This window comes from Sarcophilus harrisii, chromosome 2 (genome assembly GCF_902635505.1).
Source record: "Sarcophilus harrisii chromosome 2, mSarHar1.11, whole genome shotgun sequence".
Lineage (NCBI taxonomy): Eukaryota > Metazoa > Chordata > Mammalia > Dasyuromorphia > Dasyuridae > Sarcophilus > Sarcophilus harrisii.
In genome coordinates this window covers 117108296-117135269 of record NC_045427.1, presented here as the reverse complement: position 1 = coordinate 117135269, position 26974 = coordinate 117108296, and the positions used below count along the sequence as shown (strand labels likewise).

At 35.6% G+C, this 26974-nt stretch overlaps 1 protein-coding gene across 1 annotated transcript in view; it reads left to right on the top strand.

The window, feature by feature from the left end:
* The first annotated feature begins 148 nt into the window (after positions 1–148).
* The window catches only part of ADD2 (adducin 2), a 171154-nt gene continuing 144328 nt past the window's right edge, over positions 149–26974 (top strand). The window contains exon 1 of the mRNA XM_031950662.1: positions 149–507. The gene's annotated coding sequence lies outside the window, so the exon portion shown is untranslated. The remainder of the gene's footprint in view (positions 508–26974) is intronic.

Sequence of the window (26974 nt, the reverse complement as noted above, 5' to 3'; positions counted from 1 at the left end):
GGGCCTCTTACAGCTCTAACAGTCTATGACATCAAATCTGGTCTGTTGCATCATCTTCCAGACTGCAGCAGGAGAGAGTAGGTGGGGATTGCAGCAAGGTTCCTTTGGAAGCTGCATTGGGGTCTCTTAGCCACGAGAGGGAGCGCCGCACGCACCCGGTCCTTCCCTTTGTCAGTATAGGCAACAGTGAAGCTCTCATTGCTCTGAAGCCTCCTGCGGGAGATGGATTTAATTTTGATCGCAAGGCTGTAAGGGAGGGGACTGGAAAGAAAACCTTTGTCATAGAGCAGCCGCCGCTGCTGTCTTTAATTGCCCCTCCGGTGAAGGAGCCGTGTCCTGGAGGAGGCTTTGGCGCCAGGTGCGGGCAGGCAGCACATCCTCAGAGCTCTGACAAGTGTGAGACTGAGGATGGATGGAGAGGCATCCTCCGCACATTAGCTGGGGGGACTTCGGAGCTCAGCATTGGCCACAGCCGAAGAGCGGTTATGGAGAAGATGCTGTGAGGAGGTAAGGAGTCGTGGGGGCGGGAAGGGCTAGTCTACCTATTGATTTATTTGGGAGGTTATTTTAAAATCTGTCGCATAGGAGATGTACTTCCATAGGGGAACATCTGACATTTAAAAATATTCGTGATGTATTTCTCAGCGTCGGGGTGTTTTTGTGCTTATTCCTGTCGTGGAAATACCCAAAGATTGAGGATGGTCTTATTCCGTGGCCCTATGAAATGAACATCTCTGGAGTGTAATCCCCTGGACTGGTTTGCATAAAATAGTAATAAATTATTTTGCTATGACAGAAGGGTGGATGAACGTTCATTTTCATCTTGGTTTATTTCAATTACAGGTGAGTTTTTTTTTTTTTTTAAGAAAAGAATGTTTGTTTGTTTTTTTTCCCCTTCTGCCCTCCCCCACCTTTTAGAGGATAAAAATTTGTGTTCAGTTTGGCTTGTGATTTCATGGTTTCTGCATAATTTACTCTCCTGTGCGCCTGGTAGCAACATACACAGAAACACACTTTGCAGCTATTTCACTGATTAAGGAGCAGGATAAGGAGGTGGATGATCTAAAACCTGGAAGTATTTGGCTAAGAGAGACTGGCACGTAATTGTGTTCTGAGTATGTTTTCATTTTTCAGGACGTCCAATCACTCAGGGGCCAGTGCCCATGAAAGTCAGAACATTTTTGTTTATCCTTGAGAGCAGATTCCTCTTTCTCCTTTTTTTTTCTTCTCCCCCCCCCCCCCCTTTCATTTGTCTCTTTGGTGCATCTGTGAGGCAAGGACAAGTATAAGCTTGTTTTGAAGCCATGTACCTGGTATTGGCCTTCTTCAGAATGCTTGCCATGGAGTCTTCAGCCTATCCTATTGTCTTGTTTTCTTTCTTCCTCCCTTGTCCAAGTCCCTACCCGCCCAGTCAACACCCCACCCCTCCAACGAGACAGGGAAAAAAAATCATACAAAATAAAAAAGAAACTATCCTTCATTTCTGACACATGATCAGCAGCCATCTGTTTCATCTCTTTTCTCCGACTCCACTTGTGGTCTGCATTGTAAAGGTTTCACTGTCTCAGAATTGCTCTGCAGATGATATAAATTGAATTTCAATGGACTAAATTGCCATTTTAATGCTGAGTAACCCCAACGGAGGGATCTTGATACTACTTGGACAAGAGGCCTTTGCAAAAAGACCATCACTTGAGAGATGTCAAGTTCAGCTATCTTCAGTTTTTGTGTTAATACTTTAAAGTCTTCTGCAGACAAAACTGTAGCTCAAGCCTGTGTTTTTGGAGGCCTAGTGGGTATTTAAGTTGTGCAGTTATGGGCTTTGCTTTTGATGATTATAATTAAGAAGTGATGTTGTTTGGGGCATGAATCTGGTGTTCAAATGACCTGAATGAAAGTACTTCAGATGAAAATCAAAGGTTATTATGAAATTCCAGATTTGTAAGCAGGTCATATAAAAATTTTCTGTTGAGCATTTAAATATGTTTTTTGGATTGTATTTAAATAGGTTGACTTTTTACATTTTTACCTGTTTTCATTCTTAATCAGGAAAAAGGGAGTTTTTAGTTACCACTAAATATCTATCTTTTCCTTATGCAAACTAAAAAGAAATTCAATTTAGATTATTTCTAAATTAGAGCAAAGGAAATATGTGTGTACAAGGATATTTGCAAAACCACTAGAAAACATGTGACCTTTTTGGTTCTATAATTACAATTTCTTTATAGAAAAAAAAAAAAACTTGTATCTCCACTCTCTCTCAAAAAAAAAAAAAAAAAAAAAAAACACAACCCAAAACAGTTATTATACCTAGCTAGGTTGGAATCAACAAAAATCTATGACAGTTTGTCTCTATGCTTATGTTAATTATAAAAATGCGTAGGGTAAGCAAAATAAAAGTTGCTATATGTGGCTTCTGGTTTTATAAAGTTAGAATTGACTTTAGATGTTGGTTCAATCACTATATTAGTTGGAAAAAAAAGTCCTCTATTCTTAGGTTTTTCCACATTAAATTGTTAGCTCAGCATTTGGTTCTTAGAAGACTAATAAAATTTTAAATACGAAAGATGGCATATACCCTGATGGGTTTATGTTCCAATTAGAACATTACTTCAGGGAACAAATGATCTATTCCCTCTGACTGACTATTTCTTTATAAATTAGGTACTCATCTTTTTTCCCCAAATACATTTCTTTATGGCAGATCTATCCAAAGTCATATACAGTAGGGATAGGTGAATGAATATAATTAAAAATCACCCACAAGAAGATGAGGGTTGATAAAGGAAATTTCTCTTAAAATAAAAATTCACAAGATAATTCCAAATATTAGCATCTTGGATCAACTGCATGTTATTTGTGAATTCACAAATCAGACATCTAAATTCATTACTTATTTCAAGGCTCAGTTTCACCTCTCCTTAAAATGAAGTGATTGGACTAGATCTCTAAGACTCTTTCCAGTCCAAATCTGTTCTTACAAAGAATTGGGCAGATTAACTTCTGACTAAGAATTCATCTGCATAATGAATCTATGCAAAATAAAGAGATTGGAAGTTTCCATCTGTCAAGTCCCCATCAAAAGCTCAACTTTCAACACTCAGGCAGAGGGATAATCTCAGGAAGATTCCTATGAGCAGAAGAGTCAAATTGGAGATGGGGAATGGGGAGAGAGGAGAAGAACTGGGCATTTTAAAGCCCTAAAAAGCCATCTCAGGGGTACATCAAATCCAAGAAAATATATACTGAGAAGATTTGGAACTGGAATCATAGTAACAAAGGCTTTATCATCTCCAAATCTTAACATGGTCCCTGGTACAAAGTAGCCATTAAATAAAAGTTAATTGATTGATTACCAAGGGCATTTACAATTAAAATATTATCATCATATGTGGAAAAATTACCATCCCACCAAAAGGCCAACAGTGGCCAGATATAGATCAGATGGCCCTGGATGCAGTGGGAGACTTTGGTCTTTTCAAGCTAAGTTTTCAACAGGTCTCAGTTTGACTGTGATTAAGGTTAATTAGAGATTGGGGCAGAATGGCCTCTTTCATGTTATCAAAGAAAATCAAAGAAAAAAAGAAAAAAATCCAAATAAATGAAAAAATAAATCTGGCTGGGGAAAACACTCAGCAAATATTAAATCATTTTATTTTCACAATAACTCTACAAGATAGATGCTATTATTATTCTTATTTTACTAATGAGTCAGACAGTTTAAATGACTTACCCAGGTTTTCAAAAATGTTAAGAATGTAATCAAAATCTGAAGTTCTTACTGACTCCTGGTCCAGCATTCTATATGCTCTACTATGTGACTACTGGTCACTTTTGTTGTTATTCAGTCATGTCTGACTTCTCATAACCTCAGTTGGGGTTTTCTTGGCGAAAATACTGGAGTGGTTTGTCATTTCCTCCTCCAGTCCTTTTTACAGGTGAGGAAGCTGAGTTAAACAGGGTGACTTGACTTGCCCAAGGTCACATAGCTAATAAGATTTTGAGGCCAGATTTGAATTCAGGAAGCTGAGTCTTCTTGACTCCAAACTTGGTACTCTACTCACTGTAGCACTTGCTATCAGTCATAAATGCTTTTAAAGGGCAAGTTCTAATGTTACATTCATTAGTATCAAAGATAGATAAGCCTTTCCTCATCCATTAGGAGCAAATTATATGTCTCATTTTATACATATTTTAGGTATTTGTCATATTCTATTTTATGTTTAGACATTTAGATTTGTGTCTTAGTTCCCCTACTAGACTGTGTGGTCCTTGAAGGTAGTGATTATGTTTCTCCAATCTCTTGCATGCCCTAGCTGGAGATCTTCCATATATGAATACTTTAATAAGCACTACAAATAAAATGAAATAAGTGTATTTTAAGATCATGAATAACAGAGCCAATCTTGGATCCAGGGTTTGATAGGGTTCACTTTCTGCTTTGACACACAGTAGTTATGTGACCATGGGCAAGTCCACACAATTTCTAAGTGCCCTAAGCAACTCTTTAAGATTATGTCTGAATTGGTGGAGTGAGTCTCCATACCAGAATTTCCATAGATAGACAAAACCATGGATCTTGAGACTTCCCCAGCTCTCACTAATCTTTCAGGGTTTGATTTAAATTATAGTTTCTTTTTCTTCTACTAACAAGATTTTCACTACTTTTCTTAGTTTCAAGTAAAAGAGTTTCTTAAGGAGAATCATTCATTAATGGCCATATAAAAATGAAAACATGTTGGCAATTCTATTAGAATATAGAACCCCCTAATGTTTTGTATCATATGCTAGTCCTTGGGGGACAACAGGGAGGATATTGAAATAAGAGCTCAACTTGTAAAGATCTCAAAGACTAATCCTATCTCATACACTCACTGTGTGATCCTCGGCAAGGCACCCAATTCTTTTGGAGCCTCATTTATTAATATGTTTGAATATTTTAAGATGTCTGATTGTAAAATTCCTTAAAAAGTCTCTTCTCTCCTTCATGGTGCCATGTTTTGGGAACTTAATAAATACTCAGGGTCAATAATGAGATGCCAACATCTCATTATTGTGTCTATAATATGACATATTTCCTCCTGAGAAGTTTGGGGCTTGTTTACTTCCTTGATTTTTTCTTTTTGATGTTTCCTTGCTGTCATACAATGCCATTAGCCTAATCATGAATGTTGTGGAAACCTGCTTCAACCAAGAACCACACAGCAGTGACATTAAAATTTTTCATAGCATCTTTGAGATGCTCAGAAGACTTCTGCTTTATTTTGTTTATTTGCTTTTGAGTACTACTAAATTGTAAACTCCTTGAGGGCACAGACCATATCTTGTTCATCTCTGTATCTTCAGCTTAATATATTATCATGCACATAGTCATTAGGGATGGAGTGAAAGCAAGATGGAGATCACCAGCAGTTTCACCTGCTGGGCTATTCACACTTTTGGTGTTTCTTATATTGCTAATCTATTGGGGGTTTAAAGAAATGGAAGATAGCTATCTCCAGTATCAGTGTGTTTCTCTCCCTTTAAATCATTTTAGGATTTAGAAATTTAATGTCATTTTTGAATACCAGTTACTTCTCATTAATCCACATTCTTATTTCACATTGTACCTTTTCTTATAACAACAACCTTAAACAAAATCATTCCATATAGCTGCTTTTATTGACAAAATATATATAACCTTCCATACTTGTTGTTTTTCTCTTCTTTACTAAGAGGAAAGAAAAAGTTCCATTAATTATCTGGAACCAATAATGTTAATTGCATTTGTTCTAAATTATGTTTTTTTCTTCTTCACTGCATCAGTCCACACAATTCTTATTATGCTTCTCTGAATTCTTCATGTAAGTTGTTCCTTAAAATGCAATAACATTCATACGCTACAATTTGCACAATCATTCTTAAATTGATAGCCACTTATCTTTTTAAAATGTATTTTGCAATTTCAAAGAGTGCTATTATGAATATTTCAATTAATTAACCACAAAGCATTTATCGAGTTCTTACTGTATGAGAGACTTTGTTAAAATAAAACAATAATTACAGTTCCTGCCTTTGAGGAGCTTATATTCTAACAAAGGAGCAAAACACCTGAATAATTAGATAAATACAAGATGGGGTGGGGTGTGGAGTAATTTCTGAGGAATTAACAGTTGCAGATTAAGGAAACTGGGAAAGGCCTCTGATAGAAAGTTGGATTTGAACTAAGATTTGAAATCAAAGGACAGAGATGAAAGGATAGAGCATTTTAGGCAAGAGGTAAGGCCAATGCTAAGGCATAGAGAACTATTTCACTTGAATAAGATTGAATGAGGATATAACTGGGTGAAAGGAGAGAAATGTAAAACTTGTAAAAGACTTTCTCTCAGGCATTTAGTCAAGAAGTGAAGGGGGATGATAAAATGCTATAGATAGGGAGAATGTAAAGATAAGGGAGGGGTGGTATGTCTAGGCAGCAGAGAAAGTCAGTAATTTGGAAGAGATTGAAGATTAGAAAGAAAATGGTGTTGATATTGAGGACAATCTGCTCAAAAAAGCAGGAGAGGATCAAGGGTCCGAGCAGAGGAATTGCCTTTGACAAGAAGGGCCACTTCTTTAAGAAACTTCAGTGAAGAAAGTGAGGGAATCTCTCTCTCTCTCCTCTCTCTCTGTTTCTTTCTCTGTTTCTGTCCCTGTCTTTCTCTCCTCTGTCTCTTGTATCTCTGTCTCTGTCTGTCTGTCTCTCTCAAAGATTCTACATTCCACTGGGAAGAGATGGAGTGAGGGAGGGGAGAGAGAGAGAATATTTTTATTCATAAAATCATATGATTTTGTTTTTTATATATTATATATTACATATATTTATATAAACTATGCTGTTTTCTCAATGCTGAACCATTTACGCATATCTGGTATAAATCCAACATGAGAATAATGAATGCTTTTGAATATATCATTATAATTTCTGCTAGAAATATAATATTTTGTGTCAATATCCATTATGATGAAAGGAAGCATAGCACAATGTATAGAAAATCTTCCATGGAGTTCTGAAGATCTGAGCTCAAATACATACATCTCTGACACTTACTGACAAATAGGACACTGAGCAAGGCTCTTAATCTCTTAGTACTGCTTAGGTAACTTTCTAAAATGTTAAATTTCAGAAAAATTGGTAATTTGCATTGGTGGAGGGAATATTCTTTCTGGAAATTCCCTACACAGATAAAATCTCAGGTTAGGAAAAAATTATTAGTAATATTGTATGATGTTTTATCCCCTCTGCTTTATCACTCCCTGATTTGGGAATCTACACCATGTTTTTCTCATAAAGCACCTTCTTTTTTTACTGTTAAGAATAATTTTTATAATGTAATTGCTCTTTAAATGTCTGATAGAATTAATTTCTAAATTCTTCTGGATGAGGTAAGTACTCTTTCTTTAAGGCAATGAAAAAATTAATTAAAAGGTATTCTCTCACAGTGTTGTTTTCTTTAACAAAATTCTCACTTATGAGGGATTTAAGTAAAAGAGAAAAGATTATCTTATCCAGGAACACAGATGTTTGAAAAGTACTGCTTATGCTTTCCTTTTTTTCTTCTTTTTGTTTTTATTGAACTGATAAAAAGAGTTTTGAAAGAGGAAAGATAAGGGTGTAGAAATCTGTTTTAAATGCAATAATTTATTCCTCAACAACTATTTGTTAAGCTCCCACTGTTTGCCATATGATGGTCTGTTGAAGTAATCTGGAAGATTTAGGGAAGAACTTAATCATGAAAAGTTGTCATGTGGAGGTGGGGGATTAGATTTCCTTTGCTTGGATCCAGAAAATTAGGAGTAATTAGTGAAAGTTCCAAAGTTGCGTATTTAGCCTTCATCTGGAAAAAGTTCCTAATAATTAGAACTATCTAAAAAGCACTATTAGATGAGTTGGAAGAGTCCACTTATTAAAGATCTTCATACAAACGATAGATGACCAGTTGTTGGGGACATATTAGGGTGTTTTGTTGTTCAAGGATGGTTTCTAAATTACTATAGCAGATTCTGTGATTTTCAAAATCTCCTTCCTAAAGTGTTAGAATAGAGATGAATGTTGTTATTTTAAAGAGATAGATATCTGTAGTTGTATTTGCACAGGGAATTTCCATATGAAAAAAACTTGCTTCTGGAGCAAATCAGCATCTCCTCTGCCATTTCTGAGAAAGTAACAGAGAGCACTAAGAAGTTAAGTGAAGTACCAGGGGCAGGACTTGGCCAGAACTCTTCCTGACTTTGAGGGCAGTCCTAACTCCAATGTAGGTGACCAAGGACAGGCATTAAGGAGCCTATAACACACCTACCTCACTGTTTCAGAGATTCATGGTCTTTAGAACTGAAACAGACCTTAGATATTACTTAATTCATTTGCATGCTTCATTTTGGGAGGAGTCACCAGAGTCCCTCGAAAAATGGAAGTTTCTTTTTTTAGTGCCTTTTTAATAATTCTTTCTACTCTCTCCTTTACCTCCAATTTCTTCCAGAGTGAAATGTCTTTATATTATTCTCTGGCTGCCTAAACTCTCTAATTTTAACATTTTACCCAAACTTGTCCTCTCTTGAATCTAATCCTCTTAATTATCTCCTTCATAGACATACCATTCATATTTAAAATGGTTTAAAACTGGCAAAGCCTTACATACATACATACAACAATATGATGAGACAGATATTATTATTACATTCATTTTACAAATAAGGAAGTGAATTTAAGAAAGATTAAATAACAGCTTTATGGCCACACAGCTAGTAACTGTTGGAAACCCACTTTGATTTTTTTAAACTAAAAAATAACCAATCAAATAAACCTCTTATTTCTTCAATGCCAGGATCTCAGTTGGGTAGGAGGAGGAAAGCAATCTTATTAACCAATCCACCCTATTTGTACCAAGCTGCCAGATTGCCGCAGTTATTCTGGAAGGTAGAAGAAGCAGCAAGGGGGTAGCATGATCTGGTAGAAAGAGTTCTGGATTCGGAATCAGGGAGTTAGTTCCAACCCTCATTTTATTCTGTGCTCTGTGACATTGGAGAGGTCACTTCTATTTTTTTTTTTTTAATGGCAAACCTGAAGGTCTTTTTAGCTTTCTGTTTTGGCTTTCCCCCAATTTTTTTAAACCCATACTTTAAACAACAATAACAACCACCACAAACTCAGTTTTTCATACCCAGGTTTAAATGGTATATAAATTCTGAAGCCTTGAATGTATGAAAGACAGACTTAAATCAATTGATCATTGATAGAAACCTATGAAGCAAAATGCATCTTAGTGAAAAATATTGAAAATTGAAACATAACTAATGGAAGTATATTCTCTCTTGCTTGAGAAAATGTGCTAGAGTGTTTACCATTTATTAATAAGAGATTGGGTATTTCGCAGACCATTATTTTCGTGTGATTATCCAATGGAATTGCAATCTTAATGCTTTGTCTTTGGAACAATGGAATCATCTTGTTCTATTCTGATGTGGACATGACCCTGGATTTTGGTGAAACTTGCCATTCTAGAATGCCTTTGAATCTTGCCATTATGTAAGAATGTACCATGATGTAGCAGATAATGTGCTAGCTGTAGAGCCAGAAGATATTGCTTCAGATCCTATCTCCAGGGATAACTGTTGGGGTGATTTGGGGCAAGTCTTTTTAGCGGGGTTTAAATAACTTTAAAAAATTTTTTCCCAAATACATACAAAGATAATTTTCATCATCCACTTTTGTAAAATCTTGTGCTCAAAATTTTTCTTCCTTCTCCCCCTTCCCCTAGACAGCAAGCAATCTGATATAAGTTAAACATGAGTCACTCCCACTTTTTAAGGCCTTAGTTCAATACTCTGTAAAATACTGGAAGGAATTAGGAAGAGAGGGAGATGGGGTAGAACAACAGTCTCTAAAGTCTCTTCCAATTCTAAATCTAAAGAAATCTGTAAGGCTTTCATATTAATTCAGTGAATATTTGAAAAAAAAAACACACACACACACACCCTTTCATTAAGGCAGAACATTTGGGACTGAACTTCTTTGCTTCCATATCCCCTTCGGTTACTCTTTTGTAATTTTTTTTCCCTTCAAGGCTGTCCTTGACATGTCACACAAATTAAAACTCCATATGGATGCTGGATAAAAAGCAGTATTTACTGCCAAAAGGAAATGAGAAAAGGATTCTATTCATTTGCATTGGGCCATATACCTACATTCTGATTTAATCAGTTAAGGATTCTGAGAGAAGGTGGCTGTGCTTAAGCTAAGAGCAGTAGATTTGGAGACTGAGGTCATAGATCTCAATCCCAGCTTTGCTACTTATGACTTTTGTGACACTGGTCAAGTCTTATCACCTCCCCTCCAGGTTCTTATTTTTTTATCTATAAAATGAAGGAGTTAGAACAAATGATATTTAATATTACTTTGAGCTCTAAATTCTAAGAACAAAGAACTGACAATTCAACAAGATGTTCTGCCAAATTAATGGCAAATTTCCTATCATAAATGCTGATAAACATGCCGAAGGCCAAATATTTATCACCATTGCAATATGGGATTTGACCATGGGCTAAAACCTAGTAAAAGAACTCATCTCATCCAGCTCAAATATTCATTCATCTTCTTTTAATCTTGTGGAAAAAAAATCTTCTAGACAGCTTTCCCCCCATCCTCCCACTAATTCCTTTGAGTAAACACAAATCACAGTAACAGGTTAATTTTTATGATTAGAATCAGGAAGAAACACTTACTAGTTGTGTGCATCTGTGCAAATCAGTTGACTCCCATTATCTCATCAATCAATCAATAAACAAATACACACATAAATAAATAAAGTAGAAACACTGCCAGATCTGCAGCTTATCACCTGTGTGACTTTGGATAAGTCACTTACTTCATCTTCCTGGGTCTCAGGTTCCTTACTTGTAAAAGAAAGAGGGAGACTTGACCCTTGAAGCCTTTGATGCTACCCTCCTAATATCCTTGAGCCTTATTCTTTCATCTAGAAAATGTGCTAACACCCCTTAGAGGTCATCTTTGTTATGTTTCACAAATTAGCAATTAATGAGATTTTTATAAACCAGTCTTGTTTGAAGTTTAGCTCAATTTGGAGGTTTCACTCCTTGTCATGAACCATTATAAGTCATAAATTAATATAATTTCTCCATCTCCCTAGACTCTTAACATTATTTAAAATTTTCAAAACTGATTGCTAACATTATTTCATTTTCTTCCCATTAGATACAGGCAAACATGTTTTTTATAGAAGAAAAAAAGAGCATTAGTTATACTCCATTTTCTAGGATGTCCTGTCTTCTAAGCAAATTTCTGGGGATATTTTCTCATGCATCTTAATACAGTAGTTTCTCAATTCACACATTCTTATCTTCATATTTGTAACAGGTCTCCTTTCCACTTCTGTAGACAAATTGACCTATCATCCTTCTTTTGGTATTTTTCGCATATCTTGTGGATATGGATACATTTCGAAGTCACAGCTGTTTCTTAGAACTAAGATCTCAGATATCTGTGCTTTGGTCTTCAAGGTTTCCCCTCAATTTCATTAATCCATTTATGACATGCATACCAATTTATACAGACAGACCACTCTAATCCTACAAGTAAGTCGTCATTTAGGGTGTACTATGTGTGCAAGGTATTGTGCTGGATTCTGGGAATAGAGAGAGAGGAAACAAAGCAAAAAATAGATTCTGCTGTCAAGGAGCTTGCCTTCTATTAGAAGAAGAAAACATATAAAAAAGATAAATGTATTCATAATTATTGGAGGAAAGGTAGAAAAGTAACAAGTAAGCAGATCAGGAAAGGCTTCTTAAAGAAGTTGATTTTTTGAATCACCTTTATCCTACTTGTCATTTCAAGCCCAGCAAGTCATTAAGGAAAGACACTGCTCTCATTTTGATCTTTGGAATCCTCAGGCCTATAGTAGATTCCATCACATTGTAGTCTTTATAAATGTTTCTTGAATTCAATTGAATTGATGTTAGGTTTGTTTTCAGGAAGCTATGTGAGTTACCAATGACCTAATGATTTAGAAAAATCGGACTGTAGGCAAAAATTTCAATAAAACAATCCAAGACCAAAAAAAAGAAAAAGAAATTGATCTTTAAAGGAAACCACTGCTTCTAGAGAAAATCTTCAAGGCAGCTTTGTGGATGTTGAATTGGAAGTAGAGGGAGACAGAAAGGTGTTCAATTAGGAGACTTGTAAATAATCTAAAGAGATGATGAGGGCCTGAATTAGGATTTTTGTCATTTGGATGGAATGAAAAGGAAAGATATCTTAGAAGACATGACATTTTTAGTTCAATATTTGTGTGATTTCATCTGTGTGACTTCTATATCTACCCATAGAGAACATAAAACCCTTCCATGCGTTAGTAATCTGTTCATGAGTGATTAGGGTCAAGAGAAATAATAGTCTGGTTGCCACCTCTTCTAGTTAATATCCTTCTACACTTATTAAGGATGTTTCTTGGACAATAGATGGACAATCCATTGTTAGGCAACTTGTAGGAAATTTGAGAGTTCAGATTCTACTGGCCCAGATTTTTGAGAACCCAGAATCACCTCCATGCTCTCCAATTAATGCAGGTAATTAGAGCCAAAAATCAAGATTTTTAAAACCCAATAAAGACTTATGATTTGTTGATATTAAATTTCATCTTCTTATATTTGTTCCAATATTGTAGCCTGCTGAGATATATTTGTATCCTAACTCATTCAATGAATTAACAAATTTTTGTGTCATTTGCAAATTTCATGAACATGCCATCTTTGCCTTTAACAAATTCCCAAGTAAATTGTTGAACCATGCAGGTAGGCTAATGCTGTGATGGAAAGATTAGTGATTTGAAAAGAGAATATTGGGTTCAAATCTAGCTCTGCAGTTCTGTGGCAAATTACTTAATTTTGCAGGGTATTAGCAAAATGGATGAGGTGTACTCTATGGTTTCAAAGGTTTCATATCTCTGAATCTCTTATCCTTGGGATTTTTTTTTCAGTTGTCTGTGGCTAAACTGGCGTTTGCTCCATTTAAAGTTTTTTAAAGTTTAGTTCTTCGAATTCCTACAGGGAATATGCATTTTCCAAGTCATTTTCTCCTATATTCAATAACAGATAAGAGGAGGTTTTTTCCGTCCCCTGTTGAAGATTATATGAAAAGTTTTTAAACTACCCTAGTTTAGAAGGTTAGTCTCAGGTGGTTGTTTTGTGCTTAAAAGTCCTAACTACAGAAGTGATTAACTTTCTCAGTAAGCTAATCAAATATCCCTAGAGATCCTAATTTGTATCTTTTTTTTTTTGAATGAATATAATGCTGAAACTTTTAAGGTCAGATGCAAAAATCATTTTAAAAATACTTTCTAAATTGCAATAATGTCTCCCAAAGCACATATGATCTAGGATGATACGACATACACACATGCAATCAAAGTCTACAAGTAGAGCATAAATACATGAGCAGTACAAACAAAATAAAATGTGGAGTCTGTGGGGAAAAGGAGATTATCTCTGATGGGAAGAGGGCATCTGGGAAGGTGCCACCAAGATGTGGCACTTGAGCTAGGATTTAAAGGAAGGACATAGGGTGAGAAGAAAGGAGAAAGGTGATTGGTAATATTGTAGACATTATAAAACAGTGGGTGCAAAGACACAGTTGTAGGAAAGCTTGGAGCATATACAGGGAATGGGCAGCAGTATAGTTTGGTGGATGAAGGGAATTCTATGAAGAGGAGTATGAAAGACATCATTTTTGAAGAGCCTTGTGTATTACAGAGAAAGTTAGATTATTTTTAGTAGACAATAGGGAGCCATTAGAGAGTTTTGAGCAGAGGAGCTCTGTGACCAAGTCTGTTTATAAGAAAGATTAAACTGGTGGAGACATAAAGAATGAACTAGGGAGGATAGAGGAAGGAGAATCTGTTAGGAAATCATTGCAATAGTCCAGGCAGTCACAAGGACCTAAATGGTACTTGTAGTTTGGGAAGAGATGAGATGTTTTGAGATTTGAAAGAGTAGAACACAGATGAAATGTTTTTGTAAATTATTACAATCACTGTTCCTTAAAAACAGAATTATATAATTTTGGAATTGGAATGGACTTCAGAGACCATATAATTCAATCCATATCTGAATAAAAATCCCGGCTATAATATCTCCCACAAGTGTTCCAAAAATAAGATTTGTTGCACGAAAAGCTACAGTGCGAAGGGAATATAGGACTCACTATGTACCAGTTTCTGTGCTAAGCATTTTTTACAAAATATTATCTTCTTTGATCATTCATTACAACATCCTTATAACGTAGGTTCTATTGTTATCACAGTTTTACAGTTGAGAAAATTGAGGCAAACAGGATTAAGTTACTTTCCCAGGGTCACACAGCTAGTAAGTGTCTGAGGCTATATTTGAACTCAGATCTTCCTGACTCCAGACCCAGCACTGACAGCTATAAACACAATCTGAGCAAAAAGAGGAGGATTCGCACCTTCTGAGTCCTAGGAATGATGCCTTTCAATTCAGTTTAAGAATGCATTAGTTTTCTTGGATGCCACATCACATTGTTATTCATATTTAGCTTATAGTTCACAAAAACTCTCATCTTTTTCTTATGTACTGTAGTCTAGCCACCCTCACCTTTGACATGTTAAGTTCATTTTTGAACCAAACATAAGGTTTTATATTTATATCCTCCTTCCCAGCTAAAGACATCCAGGGAGCAAGCAGTTGCCCCTCTTTCTCCCTTTTCGTTATTTTCCTCAAAGCAGTCTCATTTACAGATGTCATTACACTCATATAAGTTTACTGTTACTCCACAGTCTAAAGTCTATATTGAATATATATTTTTATTTTAAAACAAATGAAAAATCAAATGCTTTTAACTGTTCTTTGGATGTTCCATCTTTTGATGTTTGTACTTGTTTTAAAAATAGCTTAACTGTATTCACACTTGCCTGCCGAATATCAGAGCATTCCCAGGAAAGTGTGAGGGCTTGAATATTCAATTCAGCAACTGACTAAAAGAATGTGCATTCCCATTTGATTTTTATATCCTCCTTCATCTATTCTTAAAACACTTATCCTAAAAGTATTATAAGTGTAAAAGGATGCATGATCTTCCTTAAGATCCTTTTGAGATAAAAAATTTAACTTTTAATAACAGATATGATAGAAAGAAAACCATATCCTTTCTCTACAGATAATATGTATTGTAATTTCTTCTATTCTCCCTATGACACAAAGGATCTTCTCACACATAGTAGCCATTTTTCATTGCCACCAAATCTGAAATGAAAATGCACTGAAATGAGAATGACCTGATCTAGTTACCCTGAATTTTATTTAGCATATTTTTTTGCTGCTTACTATGTTTGTGACGCTACATAAATCACTTCCAATTTCCTGGGCCTTGGTTTCTCCAAGTGAAAAAATAGAGAGGGAGAAAGGGGGAGGGGGAGAGGGAGGAAGAGAGGGAAGAGGAGAGAGACAGACACAGACAGACATAGACAGAGAGAGATACACACACACACAGATAGATATAGAGACAGAAACAGAAAGAGAGAAAAAGAAAGAGACAGAGACACAGAGTGGAGAGAGAAAGAAAGAGACAGAGAGACAGAGACAGAGGGAGAACTAAAAGAGAAAGAGAGACAGAGAGAGAGACAGAAACAGAGATCCTGAGTGAGTGAGTCCTTTCCCATCTCTGGGGCTATCTCCTCAGCTTGAAAATGAGAGTACTGAACTATCTTAGGTCTTTTCCAACTGTAAATCCCCTGATCCTACAATGCTATGATTATATGAACCAAGGATGGTAAGGGTGGGAGAAGTTACTCTTATCCTTTTTTGGTGTCAGATGGTTGAGTATTCATACTAATTATCTCGGCATCCCTTTATTTAGAATTTATCCTCCTTCACTCTTAACACCACACTTCTGATATTTTCAACATGCTCATTTGTCTCCTAAATTAGCTACATCTGTTACCATAGTTATGGAGCATCCAGTTTAACTCCTTCCGTGCTTATTGCATACTTAGTTTAAATATGCTCCTATTTATTTTTCATTTCTGTCGTAATCTTCAACAGTAGCCAAGACTTGTGGACTACTGTAATTACATGGAAATTTTTCTATATGTTAAGCTGAAATATACTTCTAAGTAATTTCTATTCATTGGCCCCACTCCTCTTTCCAGTTCCACTCCTTTCCAGAGTCAAATAAAATAAATCTATTTCCCATTCCATATTTCATTGTCTCACAAAGGTAAGCCCAACCTCCAGAACCCCCAAATCTAGACTTTGATTCCTTTATATAATCATCATGTGTTAACAGCTTTTTGTTAGCTTTCTATCCTGTTGCCCTTTCTGTGGGTATGATAGAAGAGATCTTAACCTGGGGTCCATGAATTTTTAAAAATTTATATATATATACGTATGTATGTATGTGTGTGTTGATAACTATTCCAACATAGGATTTTTTCTTTTGTATTTTATTTTATGCATTTAAAAACATTATTCTGATAATGGGCTCATTCATTAATCTTCCAGAAAGGTCTTGGATAAAAAGTGAACTATTGCTGTGAATATATTCTGAAGGGAGATATGGCTAGTAGGACTATCAGCTCCCTAATTTGACATTAGACTTTTATCAACACTATCTAAGATTGAATTATATTTTTTGGATAATACATTATGCAATCAACTTATTTTATGTTTTCATTCTTTTGGAACAATTTGTTTTCTTCTGGAACAATTGATCTTTTTACATGAATTGCTTCCTAATTGTATCTTTCCTGGTTTTATGTAGTTGAACATAAGCACAGTTCTTCATCCCACTTTTCCAGTCTGTTGATATTTTTTTTAAATTTTAACTAATATCCAGTTCTGGAGCTATCCCTCAGAGCACTTGCCACCTTCCTCAAGTCAGTCATAATTATAAACAAAAAAGACCAAGAATGAAGCCCATTAGAAACATTTCTCCAGGTGGATATCAGTCCTTTAATCACCACTCTTTGTTGTTGTTCAGTCATTTCAGTCATGTCTGAGCCTTCGTGACCCCATTTGGGGTTCTCTTGGCAAACACACTGGAATGATTTACCATTTCTTTCTCTGGCTTATTTTACAGATGAGGAAATGCTGGTAAACAGTATTAAGTGACTTGCCCAGGGTCACACAACTAGTTAGGTAGTGTCTGAAGCCAGATTTAAATTCAGGTCTTTCTGACTCCATGCCTGACACTCTATCCCCTGCACTACCTAGCTGCCCTAGGTCAATCTTAGGGACAATCAAGCAGTCCTCAACTAATTTAACTGTAGTATCATCAAACCAATATCTTTCCATCTTGTCCAAAAGGATATGATGAAGGATATAGTTTATTTGATCATCATCAAGACATTTGATTACAGCATTTCTCTGAATCTATTAGCTCTAACAGGAGGCAGAGGGAAGTAAATCTGTCATGCTTTATTTTTAATAAATGTATGCTCTTTCTTATTAAATACTACATCCTTTCTAAGAACTCCCAATTTTTTCTTTTACTGCTAATGAGTCCTATAATTTTGTTGATTATTTGAAGTCAAGCTCGCCATCATTTCAAAGAACATAGTTTATTCACTATTTTGAACATTAGGATAGTATTTCCCTGTCTCTAGACCTCTGACACTTTCATCCATCATAGTTATTTTTAAAGATAACAGGTAGTCATTCATTAGTTATAATCAGCTGGCTATGGTATAATACCAGCCACTGGGAATGCTGAAATTAGTGGATGTCTTGAGCAGTAACCTTCTGAACTATGCAGATTGGGCATCCACATTAAGTTTGGTATCAATATGATGAAGGAATGAATAGGTCACCAATTTGTCTCAGGACAGGTGAAGCAGAGCAGATCAAGTTTCCATGACACTCAGTAACAGGATTAGGCCTTTTCCTAACACCTGCCTTTACAACTGAGTAACATGGAATGATCTAATATTTTCTTTTCATTTTTCTTTTATAAGACTCTTTCAATACCATAATATGTAGTTATTTGGGCTTGTTAATGTGAATGCAAAAGGCCTTTAGATATTTCCTTACTACCACTTATCTTTTTTAATTCCTTGTGAACCATTTCTGTTTTATGCTTCACATTCTGAAAATTATTCTCCCTCGGTAGAGAAAATGTAAACAAGCTAAGAATTGAGTAAATTGACTTTTTTCTGTGATTCCTTATGAGCCCCTTAACCCCCAAACCTTTCCTTTCCTTTAATTTTTCATGTCCCTTGTATAGCTTTTGCTTTCAACTTCTATATCTTTAAAAAAACCCAAGTTGGTCAGTGAGTTCACATGTAGATGTTATCTCTTTACATACCTTCCTTTTTTCTTTCTCCCTGGAATAATTTATATTTAATAGCCTATTTTGTTCTTGAGATCCTTTTATTCCTTTTGATTCAACTTCTCTTAAAATTTTAGGTCACAGGATCCTTTCTATTTTTTTCTATGATCTTTGAAATTATTTTCCCCAGAATCCTTGGATCTAAATCAAACTTTGATTCCTTATCTATCTTGAATTTTTAAGATAATGTAGCCACTTTTTTTTAGGGTTCCTTAAATTCTTTATTAGCTGGAGGGATTAAATGACAAAACAAAGAAAGTCAAGAATTTTTCAGCTGTTCATATGATAGACGTAATTGTTATTGTGATACATAGTAATTGGTCATAAATGTTGAAGATTTCATGTAAATAACTATAATTAGTAAGACTTTTATACAGCCAAGTCAAATTTTGAGGTTTGTTTTCTTATTTTTAGTTCAGTACTCTCTATAATCAGCTTTGGTCTCAACACTTTCCCCTTATTTCATTTATTATTTAATCATCATTGTCATTATCATGCTGGGTAAAAAACAAAGATCCTGGATCTTATCCACCAACAATACTTTCCCATTCTTCTGTGCATCAAGGTTGATGTTCCCTATTCTTTAATAAGGAAATTGAGCCCCAGGAAGATGAAATCACTTCCCTAAAGTCACCTAAATAATGAATAACTAAACTGAGATTCATACCAAAGATATTCTCACTCCAGATCCACCTGAGGTTATGTTGGTTATGTTGGCTCCAGCTATTCAAAAAGATTATATTAGGGCTTAGAGGAATTCCTATTGATAGGTGCCAGAGTACCCATATCAATTAAATCAAAAATCTTTTGAAATTAAGTTACCATGCCTAAATAAATGGAGTTCAGTTAAATATATAAAAAATGTAAATTTCTTTCTGTTCTAATAGAGGAAGAGATATGGAAATGAGTGTCACAAGAGGTATGAAAGGGGTGCCTTAGGAGAAAAAAAAAAAGGGAGACCAGAGACATTCAGAGTTTGTTCTTAGATTTTGAATTTGAAGATTTTTTTGGAGGGGAGGGTCTTCTCTGATTATCTCCATCTCTAATGGAGATAAAATAGAGATCACAGATATACTCTATGTCTTGTGTGAGACCATGCAGAGCTAGCCAGACCTATTTCCAAGCCCTCTTTCTTAAATATTTGGGTATTTTAGTCTGGATTTCCTTTAACAAAAAGGCTGTCTCACAAAGAACACAAAAACATGAATATGGTATTAAGTGATACAGCACCACTATTGTCTGGAACAGTAAATTGCCAATTCCAGTTCAGAATTAGCTCTCCAGGACCTTTCACAGATATTTTACCTTCCTAGTGCCATAATTTCCATGTATGATTGTGAGAATTAATACTTAATAGAGTTGTCCTCTGTTCATTCTGCTTGTGATCACTCCTTCCACAAAATGATATTATTAAGAACACATGTCCAGTCTTGGAGAACCATGGCTAGGAGGGCTACTATATATCCCAAAGGACCATGTAAGCATTTCTCTACATAGTTTGGAAAGACAATAGGATCAAAGGCAGAGTGAACTTGAAGCTTTCAGTAACTGAAGATGTGGGAAGTATTCCAGGGAAGAAGCCGTGGGAGTATTGGCTGCTTGATTGTGAGCATGGGAGACAACCACTGAGAAGACACAGATGCAAGAAACTGAGGGTCTTGTGCAAGGAATAGGACAAAGGCCATTAGCATGGGTTCATAGAACACACAGAGAGGAAGGTAATAAGGAGACTGGAATGGTAGGAAGAGTCTGGTTCATGAAGGGTTTAAATGCCAAAGACTGGATTTTGTATTTGCTTTTGGAGGCAACTGGGAGTTACCTGAGTTTGTTAAATAGGGAGATGACCTAGTCAGAATTTTGCTTTATTTTGGCAATTGAGGGAAGGAGACATCAAAGTGTGGAGTGATTTGAAGCAGAACAAGCAGAACATTATTGCATTAGCACAGGTAAGGCACCTGCACCAGGTTGGGCCCAGGCTGTGTGAATGAAGAGGAGGGGACATTCAAGAGAGATTTCAAAAACAGAACCCATAGCACAAGGCAACAGATTTAGTATGGGAGGAGGAAGTGCAAGAAGAAAATTGATGATGGCACTATGGTTGTGAGTGACTGGGAGGATGACAATGCTCCGAAGAAAAGTAGGAAAGGTGAGAAAAAGGGAGAATTGGGGGGGGGGGTTGAATTGTCTATGAGGGCATCCAGTAAGAGATGATGAAAAGATGGAACTGAAGCTCAGGAGAGACAATATGTAGAGCTAGGGATCGTCTGCATAGAGATGATAATTGGATCCATGTAAATTGATGATAACAGCTATTATTTACATAGATATTTAAGATTTTGCAAAGCACTTGTTATATTTGCCTGAAGTCAATCCAACTCCAGAAAGATGTGATGGATCATTTCAGAAGATTTAGCATTGGAAGGGACAAAAAATAATCTGTTTGTCTAATCCCCAGGTTGTGCAGATAAAGAAATAGAATCAAACAATGAAGTAACTTGCTTAAGTAGCAAAAAGTAGTGCTTAAATTTGAACACAGATCTAGTATTTTTTTCATCATACTATATGTATCTGATACTCTGAAGAATTAGAATTATTGCTTTTTTATGGATCACTGAAGCTACTTAACTCTGAAGGTAAATACCAGATTATCAGCCAAATTCCAGATGAAAGAATTCCAGGTGTACATTTTCTTTCTGTGATTCCATTGGGAGGGAAGGATGTCTTCACTTTTCACTCAGAAAGAAACAAGCTTTCAAAAGTATTTCTTTTTTCCTCTAGTTTTGAGGTTGTCAAAAGAGGTCAAGAGTTTGTTAACACATCAAACTATTTTAAAATAAGATAATATAATTATATATATTATCTTACTATATATATATATATATATAATATAGCCAGGTCAGTGGCCATTTTATTTTAAGGTCATTATGACATTTCGACCATCTATAATATTGCTGTATTATTCTGGATGTGGTAATCTTAGCTCCTATATTTCAGATAAGCCCTCCATCCCCTGACTAGTAGAGCTTTGTAAGGCTGGCTGATTAGAAAATATTTACTGGAGTTGAGAAGTCCTGAGGGAGCTGCCTGCTACTTTCCCCCTTCTCCCTTCTTTGATATGAGAGCACAGGAGGTTTATAGTTATGTCAAGAATTAAAACTGCTTTTTTAAAAAATACATACACACACATATGACATTGGGCTTTTGTTCTTGTTTATTTTAAACACTTGTATTTGGAGCTTGTTTTATTCCCCATATTTATGAACTTCCTTTAGAATGAAACTGAAGGCACAGAGGGGTTCCATTTTGAGTGGAATTGGGATGTGCCCTAACAACCCTAAAATGATACATCTTCAGGTGAAAATTGAAATGATCAATAGGATGGAAGATTCAAAAACAAGTATAGCAAATTGATTTATTAATAATGGAACCAGAGATCCTGTTCCACAATACATTTCCTTAGAAAATGAAATTTAATTACAGCCACCATGATGATGCAATAAAACAGAGACTGCTAGTTCTAGTGTCTTGAAAAACCATATTCCCTTTCTTATTTATGGAATAAATTGAATTGAGTACATGGTAGTTTTACACATGGATGAATACAGCCACAGAAAGAACAGCTCAAAGTCAACAAGCAAACTGGGGAGTAAGGTCAGGACGCACACCATGCTTATTTTTGCTAAACAGATCTTTGTATTCTGAAGATGGGTCTGTGGCTCTGGGAATTTATTGCTTTCTGAGCAAACTCTCCCTTTACATTTACTCTTTCTGAAGCTGATCAGATTCTGGTGAATATTTATTTTAAAAATTATTTATAGTTTCTTGGTGCCTTCTAATTCCTTTCTAGGTCATTTAAATTATATTTCAGGATTGCTGTTAATGGACTTTTATGTAACTAAAATCAATGTTCATGGAAGCTCATGTCTAAATTAGATTGACATCTAGTGTACTTTGGTGAATCATTTTGTCATGAGACCTAGGTCTAGTTATAAAATATTTCAACTAAATAAAGCAAGTTTGTGATGGTTTGAATTTGAATTTTTTATAGTTTAAAACTGTGAAGATTTATGATTTCTTATATGTATGTCTTTACTTCTAAGAAAGATCATAAACTCTCCAAGCCTTGGTGGAGAGGTTTATATTTGCTGTATCCAGGAATGAGTCGCTCCAAATTTAGTTATGTTGGTGACTGGACCACAAAGGGTTCATCTCTTAGCCCATTCTCAGAGATTTCCAGCTTAGTAAGACCTGAGAGTAAGACTTTAGTAAGACAAAAGATGTATGAAAGAAGCGCTTTAGCGAAGGATGCTTGACTTAGATGGCACACTTGTGTTTTATAGTATCCATCCATCAGTGTCACAGGATTGATTGTGTTCTAATTAAAATTTGGTGGTTGTTAGTTGTGATTCATTTCCTATAATGTAAGGGAAGTGTCTAATGAGCCATGACTACCACTGTGTTCTCTCCAAAATCCAGTTAATTGCATTTGACCATCTCCTATGTTGTTCACAAATCCATATCTCCTTAGCTCTCTCTTACTGACTCTTATGGAAATGTGGAAAACAGAAAAGGCTTTCTATCCTGATAAAACTCTGTTTTATGTCAGAATTTTCTGTAATGTTCACTTGACCAGAGACAATGACAGTTAGATGATACAGTAGTATCAGAAAGACCTGAGTTCAAATCCTGATTCTGACTCTTAGGGATTATGTGACCCTGAGCTATAATGTTCTGGTTTGCTTCCTGGAGGTCTCTGGACCAGCCTTCTTTCAGCAGAGTAATCACCATGAGAATAGCTAGAGATAAAGTCTAAAAGTCTTTATTGTCTCCTTCACAGCCTGTCTCCTTGCCTGGGGCTCTGCTAGCTTTCTGGAGGTCCTTCAGACAGGCCTTGGTCTCAGTGGGGGAAGCGGGAGAGCCACCACGAGGTAGATGAAGATGAAATGTCTCTATCTTGCTAAGTTTGTCCCCAGTTTATATGCTCTACTACAATTACATCATTACAGTATACTGAGTATAAGCCAATCATTTTATCACTAGGGAACCATTATTTGATATAAGATTAAATCAATGATACTGAACTAGAGAACTCACATGCTAAACTAGATAACCATTGTATTATTGATTCCACTGAGTTAACACCTTATTTAAATCAATCATCCTGAGCCTTAAGTATATTTCTCCAAAGTTCCTGCCCTTTACATTTCCCACTTTCTTTTGATTTAGAACATAGGTGGTCAAGCCCTCCCTGACTTCTCAGGGAGGTGAAAACACCAAAAAGGAGGTGATCACAACCTCCCTGATGTCTCAGGAAGGGAGATGAAAACACCAAAGGGAAATGGGGGGTCAAACCAGATTAGTGGGTTTCTGAAGGGTCTCACTTGAAACAGGTATACATAAATCCATCAATATGGGAGGTATTACACAAGCACATAGCAATATAACACAGGCTAGTAGTGATGTAACACTGAGCAAATAACTTAACCTCTGTCTACTCTGTTTCCTCAACTGTAAAATGAGGGTCATAATACTCCCAGGTTTTTCCTGAGAATCAAATGAATAATAATTCTAAATATTTGGCACAGTGCTTGTCACATAGTAGGTACTTAATAAATGCATAGTCCCTCCTTCCCTAAGCACATCTGTAGCAATCTGTAGCTGTAATTGGTAATATGAGCAAATTGTATATAAACTAATTTCAGTTTCCTGCTTCTTTTCTACAGTCCTTCCCTGGAAAGTCTTTGTCATTATTTTCCATGAATGATCCTTGCCCCTTTTCTTTTTATTTTTTTTCAATATTCAAACACCTATTTTTTCCCCCTTAATTCTCTTTACTGAAAAACAAAAGAAAAAAAGAAAATCAAACTCTTCTAACAAATAAGCATATTTAAACAAAACTGATTCCACTATGATTCATATCCAAAGCTGATGACTCATTCTGCCTATTAATCCATTTCCTCTGTCAGGAGGTGAATAGCATTTTTTATCATCTTGCCCATTTTCTTTCACACCTCAGATTTTTATCTCTAAGGTTCTCCTGCTTTATATGTAATCTCACTATTAAAGGGATCTCCAACCACTAAAACAGATTATAATTCCTCCATGCTTTACCATTTAATGTGATTTTTGTCCATGCTTTCTAGGAAAGGAATCCATAAAGGATCCACCCAGTATACTGACAGACTTCTTCTTCTTTTAATATTTCATAGATATTATTTCAGCCCTCAGACTTTTCATTTTTCTTTCATTTCCACTACTTAACTTATCCATTTCCTTTTCTAGTCATGCATATCCTTATCAAACAGTTGATCAATAAGTGTTTATAAGATGCCTATGGTGTGCTAGCAAGGCACTGTGTTAGATGTAAAATGAAATAGTCGTTGTTCTCATAGAGCTTATATTTAATAGGGGAAACAACATATATACACAGTCATAGCAGGGCTTCTTAAACTTTTTGCACTAGTGATCCCCTTTTGCCTGAGAAATTTTTACACAACTCTGGTTATAAAGGTATATAAAATGGGTTTATAAATCAAACATTTACTGATAATAAATCATAAAGAAATTCATTTAAAAATTCTTTGGTAATTTTTACCATTTATTAAAGACAAAAGCAAATTTGCATACTAATGAGATGGATGAGCATACTTATTTTTAAGCATACTTATTTTTACTTAAATAATTAATTTTTGGTGAATTATTTGATATCTTTTACTATTGCCAAATTTTTTACAACTCTCACATTCAATTACATCACCCCATATAGAGTTGTGACTCACAGTTTAAGAATCTTTGCTATATAGAAAGGAAAGAAGAAAATAACACTTATTAAGTGCCTACTATGTGTCAGATACTGTGCCAAGTGCTTTGGGAGGTATTATTATTATTATTACCATCTTAAAGCTGAGGAAACTGAAAGTTTAAGTGACTTCTCTGGAGTTACACAGCTAGTTTTTGAGGTTGTATTTGAACCCAAGTTTTCCTGATTCTAGGCCCAACATTCTATACACTGCACCCTCCAGCTGCCTCAATAAGCCAAATATATCCAAGGTCATTTTTTTTCAGCAGAGGCACTGAGTGCAAGAGAAGCCTCCTGATCTCATAGGGAGATGGGACTTAAATTGAACTTGGAAAGAGACTAAAGGTCCTAAGAAGGCAGAACATTTTAGGTACAAAGGTACAAATGTAGGAAATGAAATGCGTGTGATGAACAGTCAAGAAGGCCGGTTTGGAGAACCTGGAAAGTATACAGGTAAAGGGGAGTGATAGCTAATAGACATGGAAAGTCAGGTTGTGAAGGACTCTCAAGGCTTAATAGAAGAGTTTATAGTTGACACTAACTAGAGGCAAAAGGGAACCCAAGAAAGACATGATCAGATCTATGCTCTAAAAATATCACTTTGTGTGTAAATATGTGGAGGCCAGATGAGAGAGATGGGAGGATGGAACCAGAGAGATCAATTAGGAGGCTGCTTGCCATAGTTTACATCCTAGCTTCTTAAACTGTTGGATGCAATTCCATATGAGGGTCAGGTAACAGAATGTAGGAGCCATGAAATTATGATTTATTATTAGTAAGTGTTTGACTTGTATACCTATTTTATATGCCTATATACCCGAGGTCCCATAAAAATTTTTTGGGCAAAAAGGGATTGCTGGTGGGAAAAATTTTAGAAGCTTCCAGACAAGAGGAAATGGAAATAATTAGTAAGCTTTGGTGCTTCTGGAGCAGCATTTCCACTGGCGCTTCTCCGGGCAATGCTCCCTAAGAATGTGTTTACAACCTCAAATCCACCTGTAGACATACCTGACTGGGATGGAATGTCCTTGATGATGTTTTTTAGATCACTTCTCCTTGACTTTTATGGAATCTCAAAACCGAGAGTTTGGTGAAAACACCTCAGAAGTTATCTGCTCCACTCTGTGCTTGAGAAAGATTTCCTTCTACAAAAGCTAGATGCAGGATAAATTGCTCTATTTGAATTCGAGAATATCTGAGTTCAAATCTTTCCTTAAATGCTTATTCGTTATATGAACCTGGGCAAGTCATTTAATCTCTCTTGACTTCAGTTTCTTCTTCTATAAAATAGAAATAATAAAGCAGCAATATAGTTCTGAGGATTCATTGAGATCATATATGTAAGTACTATACAACTATCTCCATTGACAGAGAAATTGCCACCTCCAGAGGTAGTTCAATCCACTTCTGGAGAGCTATAATTATTAGGAACATCTTTGTAACAATCATAGCTGTTGTTTTTTTGTAATTTTTCCAATTGCTTTTTGTTTTTTTTCCACATAAAATAAATCCAATTCTTCTACATACTAACTCTTCCTGTCTATTATTTTAGTGGTAGGGCAGAGATAAGGGATAGGGACTGGACCTGTGATTTCCTTACGATAAGGAGCTACCAGGGGAGAAAATTTTCTCTACTAATGCAAGTTAGCATCATTTGTGAAAATTATGGTTTTACATGGTTGTTTTGGGGCACTGAGAAGTTGTCATTTCCCTGGATCACAGTCACTTTGTATTAAAAAAAAAGGTTCTCAAATAAACCCTTTACACTATTAAAAATCATTGAGGAGGTCAAAGAGCTTTTG